We start from the raw sequence: 6,884 nt of genomic DNA on the forward strand, positions 1-6,884 counted from the left end.
GTAGCGTCTTGACAGTCACAATTCTTATGGGAGGGAGGAGTAAAAATGATTGTCTGTGACCTTTCATGTATTTTTTTTTTCCAGAGCCTGTGAGGCTGCCAAATCAGTTAATGCATCATCAATTTGAATTTAAAGCTGTGCCATCAATCATGAAAACTCCCATGTTTTACTTTAGGATGGCTTGTCGCTCTAGATTTGAATGTTTTGGTGTGAACGCATGTTGTAGAGTTGTAGAGCGTGGAAATATGAATGTCGTGTAAATCTGTAGGAAACAAAGGTGTCTCATTTTTTCCCTCAACTTTGCCAGTATGTGCCTTACTCATGTTACTGATATGTTTTATTGTGAATTATGGAGACCTGATGACTGATGCATTTGAAGTATACATTGTGAAATTTGCAGGGAATAGCAGCTTTTCAGTAGAAATACGGTAAGATTTTATCTGTTTTCAGCATGCAGTGTTTGATATTAGCTTGCAGGCACATGTTTGTGAACATTGAGGGGGCTTTACTGTGAAGTTAACATGCATCTGATCTCAACTCTTGTTGCTTACTGGTCAATGAATCAGACATGCTTGTTATATCTTACCATCCTTTGATATATTCTGGTTGTTGCTTTACTGTTGCCAAGGGCATTTGCTCTTTATTTGTTTCCATTCGGATGGAAGAATGTGCCAGGAGCTTCCCTGTGGTGCGATATGGATGGAAGAGATACTAAAATTTTCTGAACTGTCAGAAAAAGTTTATGCATCCTTCAGTAATAGTCATTTTCTGACCAAACTTCCCAGTTCCCTTATCCTTCCTGCAAGTATGATGGATTTGTTCTGAGTTTGACAAGGAAATCTTTCCAGAAGATGAGAATCTCCTGGTAACCGTATGGGAGGGTAGCATAAAGGGACACATCTTTGCAGGACGGAGGTTTGATAGTTGGAGCTCACAGTATATTTCTGCATTCCATCAGAGCAGGCTTCTGAAACACCCTCGTTATAGGAAAATGTGTGTGTTTGCTGTTACGATCGTGGAGACATTTTTCCGACAGCTTTTGATGATTTTTTTTCTGGCTTACTCATCATTTGGTTAAACTCCTGAATGTTGCAAAGATTGTCATGATACAGGAATTATGCTTATTTATGCATCTTTATTTAAAATTTCAAGAGAGTGTTCCTCATTTGTATTTTCAGCTCTTATTCATTTGTAACATGTCATTGTGTAGTATGGTATGTAGAACTTCCACATAAAGCTGTACTTTCACTTATGAAGGTGTGTTTCTTACAGAAATTTGGTGCGTTATTTCCACACAAATAATTGGTTCTGTATTTTCTCTATCTATTAAGCAAACGCATAATCCAAATGGCTACAGCAAAAGGTACGGAGGTTGACCAAAGAAATGATATTCGGTTTATAGCCTGCAAGATAATTTCCAATTCTTTCTTGCTAACTCTGTATTTGTTGTTTGAGGGTGGGCGCTGCTACTTCTGTATTTATGCAAATTTTCTGCTCAGATTTGGGACTAGGGCACCAGTTGCAGCGTATCTTGCTTCTTCAAATTCTTGTAATTTCGTCTTCAAAGCAATGCAAAGATGTCATTTCAATACTGTTGGAAGCAGTGGGAGTGAAGAGGATAACTAGCTTTTGTCATTGTCATTAATCTTGGGTCAGTGTGTCTCTGTATGTATGTATTTATTTTTTAACCTGTTCAATTTCTTTGGCATAAGCATGAAATGCCAACAGGCATACTGGACCATGTTAACCCTAAAAAGACTGGGGGGGGGGCCTAAAAGGCCCCCCCCTCGACATTTCGCGCGATTACTCAGCAACACGCAATGCTCTCGCCGCGATGCTCTATGACTTTTTTCTTTCGAGTTTCCCGCACATTTTGACACCAAATTTGTGACGCCCGGGGGTACGGTTCTGAAGTTACATAACTTTTTGTACATGCACGTGAGACCGAAAATGGCTCAAAAATGTGATTTTGTGTACAAAGTCAATACAAATTGAGTTTTATCACATGGTTCATATAAATATGCTTATTTTTACTCTCAATGGCTAAAATCAATTTGTTTTAGTAGTATTATGCTTCAAAAAGGGTCTGCCACAAATTTTGCTGAAAAAAACAACAAAAACAAAATGTTGTAAAAACAAAGAAATACATAAGAAATTCATAAAACAATAAAATAAATAAGAAATTAATTTTGATACCGAATTTTTTTTCAAGTGCATTTGCTAAGAATGCCACAAAGAATATCTAGACCAAAAATGAACACTTTTGGAGCTTTATTTACTGATTTAGATCAAAAAGTCTGATTTCTTGCATAAATTAGCATAATTAATCAAAATAAAATAAAAGAGGACTATTTTGGAAAATTTAAATATACGATCTTGTAGATTACATCGCACACTACCATTGTGCAAATTTTCGCGGCGATCGCGCGATCCACGGCCGAGATCTGAAGGGGGGGCCCTTTAGGCCCCCCCCCAGTCTTTCGAGCTACCAAAATAGCCCAGTCTTTTTAGGGTTAAGGTGAAAAGAATGTAATTTCTTATCTTTTTTTTTTTTTTTTTTTTTTTTTTTTTTATACAACATTGAGAGTTGCTAATCAGGTTGCATGATTTTGTCCATATTTCACTTTACTTTCACCATCATGACTGATGTATTTTGTTGGTGTTACAGTGGCTTTATCAAATACATGTATTGAATGTGTGACAGATGTGTTCTGTTTTCTGAGATTGTAATATCTGAGGAATGTTAACAACAGGTATATTGAGAATCCATTGATTTTTCTTCTGAGGTGAGGTGATACTTGCTGTGTTGTATGTAAATTCTTTTCAATCTATGCTGCAGAAAGCTAAAGGAGGCTGAAATACTTGCAGTTTATACATGATGCTCTAATTTTTGTTTTCCTTCCCGACCCTGTTTCCTTTTGTGAATTAATTATATGGCTACTCACATTGTCTGTTTTTTTTTTTTTCCTCAGGCAGTCTATAGCCATAGTAGAATTTGAAACCTTTCAAGCCGTAATGCCCCTGAAAATTATGTATAGCTCTTGTACAAAGTGAATGCCCTGAAATCGTCAATGTAATTTATTGAATTTTTCAATGACATTTTCAACAGAATTGTAATGGTGATGCATTTGTGAGATGCCAACGACAGGAGGATGTGGACACCTCAAACCATTTGGCAATATGCCATATAATCTTACTCTTGTTTTTATATTCAGTACTTGACCGTGTACACGTAGCATGTAGTGTGCACTATGTACATAGAATTTTGCAGAAAACTTTGTGACCTACATAGTGTTGTAAATCAGACAGAAAGGGGGTTAAGTAAGGTGGGGAATTTATTAGAAGCTTTTCTTGTACAATAATGTGATGTTTCTACCACTTCTCTTCTGCCATGCCATACATGACCATTCCAGTGATGAGCTATTGCTCTGTGCTGGACTTCAACTATGAAATTTATTTACACACCAGAATAATGTGATGAACTAGGCTCAGTAAGAAATGACACAACAGTGTTTTTGTTGAAACGTGAAAGACTAAAGATTGTGAAAATGATGTCTGATCTTGCTCTACTGTTATTTTCAAGTGATGGTAGCACAGTGCTACTGTATACGGCATATATTTAGCGAGTCTAATTTTTTGCAAATCGGGACTTCTCAACAATTTTGCAAGTAGTTACATTCGCGATTGTTGAGTACAGTCCTGAACGGAGAAATGTATGCTTGCAGCATTCATGTCGGGATCAGACTTAATATTTTCACATGTTTTTAAATTTGCAAATAGCACCCAACTTGCGAAATTCATGAAGATGAAAACGTCGCAAAATAATTGGCATATACATTTTATTCATGTGCAGGCCTTACCATTTCCAAATGTATTCTTTTGACATGTTGGGCTCTGGAGCCACCCAGATTCAACCAGATCCAATTTTACCTTTGAATTGAGTTTTGCTGTTGTTCATGACTAGATCTTAGGTGGGCAGCAGCAGTTACATTAGATTTATAGGAGCCGTGTAAAATGCATCACCAAAATAGATTCAGTTTACTTGGCCTATGGTGTACAAATGTATAGATGCCTTTTGCATTGTTGAAGATTGTGATGTTTCCTAACAATATTTCCTATTTAACAAGCCATTCATGGGACACAGAGAGAAGTTATGTGTAATGGTGAAAGGAAAAGTTAACAAACTTTAAAAACTATTTCATTGTAGTACACACTTTGGGGCTTTTTGGTGAATAGGAATGGAAGATGTTACCTGTAACTGTATGACAAGGTATATCTTGCTCATTATATCCATTTTTAGGGTTTCTAACATTTCCTTGTCGCTTTGGCAGTCATTTGGATGACAGCTGCCTGCAAATCTCAAGTAGTACTGGTGTGGGTTTTGAGATGGGCGAAGGGAAACAGACCTATCAGTATTAGACTCGGCATATGTGCTGTGACCTGTCATACTTAGCTTTTATATCATCTTCTGAAAATTCCCTACTTGGCCATGTATTATGACTATTTGGGACCAATATTACATTGAGATAATCAAGTGCCACATTAAACTAGGTATCTTGTAACCAATCAGAATCAAATAATACTATTCCTTCTCTCTCTCCCTCACTCTCCTTTTTCTCTCTCCCCCCCCCCCCCCTTCCTCAATGGGTTTTCTATTCCTCACATGGTCACTATTTGCAACAATTTCTATGTAGTGATCCTCCCCCATGAGATAACCTTGTCTTGTACTTCACTTGTCAGGAAGTTGTGCATCATCATCACATGGCAAAGGGAAGTGTGTTATGAATGGGAGAAAGACACAAAATGCTGAATTTGGCTTTGAACTGGAATGGTATGGTTGCAAGTGTAGAGGCTTTAATCCAGCAGAATTTGGATACAGTGTATGTTTGTCTGCTAATAGATAGGCATGAGGTGCAACTGTCTCCAAATCTGATCAGCATCAACAACTTGTACACTTCGCAAGCAGTTCAGAATCCTCCTATGTGACTTGTAGAAGAAAAATAGACCACTTGTTGCCATGGCAGCTCCTCCTTTCCATTAAGAATGAAAGGATGGTAGGAGGTGTGGACCATCTTGAATAGTTGTGTAGCCATCAAAGCACCCATATTAACGATTCCAAATCATTTGTACCATGGTCATATCCATTCAGGGATGATATTAAAGGGACATATCATGGCTATGACTTGTCTTATTCCTTCACTGTTTTAGTCCCATAAAAGCTTTTGCTTTCCATAGGACGTGAGGGAGAAAACTTGTACCGGTACCTCAGTTGTGTGTTGAACGATTTTCATTTGTCTGTATTTTACCCCACTTCTTGTCTGTAAATTTGCAAAACAGGCTCTTCCATCATTGGTAAGCATTATTGTGCATTACGCTTGTGAACACTTTCATGTCCATAATAAATGGTTTGAAATTCGGAGAAAAAAAAATTCTGCAGTATTTGGCAATAGTTTTGTGTCTGTTGTAGGTTGTACCCTTAGATTGTGTGTATGCTGTGTCGGTGTCACAATGAATGGTATTTTTTTTTTATGCCTCCGCCACGAAGTGGTGCCGGAGGCATTATGTTTTTGGGTTGTCCGTCCGTCCGTACGTCCGTCCGCTTTCGTTTACGCGATAACTTGAGTAATATATACAGGAATTTTACCAAACTTGGTCCTAAGTATGAAGTATGATGGGGCAATTAGTTAATTAGATCTTGGGTGAAATCGGCTTTAGGTCAAAGGTCAAAGGTCAAGGTCAAATCATGAAATTGTATCCGTTTACGCGATAACTTAAGACTGGATGGAGCAAATTTCACCAAACTTTGTTGGAGGATGATGTATGATGGGACAATTACTTGATTAGTTATTCAGTGAAATCGGACAGAGGTCAAAGGTCAAAGATCAAGGTCAAATCCTAAAATTTATCTGTTTACATGATAACCCAAAACTGGATGAGGCAGCTTTCACCAAACTTGGTCCAAGGATGATGTATGATGGGACAATTAGTTGAGTAGATTTTAGTGACATTGGCAAGAGGTCAATGGTCAAAAGGTCAAGGTCAAATTCTACAAATGTTGCAATTTCCCCCATATCTATGCAATGCCCAAAGGTATTTTCTTGAAACTTGGTGTGGACATGTACTACTGCAAAAGATCCTCCAGAGAGAGTTTCATGTCGTAAGGTCAAAGGTCAAAAGGTCAAAGGTTAGGTGAAAATGTTGCAATATCACTTTTCTCGCAAATGGTTCAATGTATTTTCATGGAACTTGGTACATACGCATGTACTGTCTGGCAGGGATTCTCTAGGGAATTTAGGGTTCATGGGTCAATAGTCGGGGGTCAAAGGTCAAGGTCAACTCCTCAAAATTTTACTATTTCCCTCATATACTATTATATCTGCAATGCTTGCATTATTAGTTTCAAAACTTAGTACATGCATTACCTAATGGAGATTCTCCAGGAAATTTCCAGCCTGAAGGTCAAAGGTTAAGGGTCAAAGGCCAGGTTTCAATGCCCCCCCCCCCCCAAAAAAAAAAAAAAATATTTTGTACCATTATCACACTCTTTCTTCATACCTTTGAAATTACTCAATGCATAAACTTCCCCAAAATTCCCCAAATATGTCTACCTGCACTCTTAGAAAATGATGGCAAATCCAGTTCAAGACATTTCTGACAAACCTGTCATTTCAATATTTTGCCAGTTATGTGAAAATGTCATGGATCACACATTGTGAAGACATTGTACTATACGCCTATTGGGAGAATCATGCATGATGGCGGAGGCATCAGTCGCCATAGCGACATTTCTAGTTCTTTTTAAAACCACACAATGTGTTTATACTCCTTCATGTGAGATCTGTAACATGCAATGTGGGTGTAAACAAATTCACGTCATAAACTTC

Source organism: Diadema setosum, chromosome 9 (assembly GCF_964275005.1).
Source record: "Diadema setosum chromosome 9, eeDiaSeto1, whole genome shotgun sequence".
Lineage (NCBI taxonomy): Eukaryota > Metazoa > Echinodermata > Echinoidea > Diadematoida > Diadematidae > Diadema > Diadema setosum.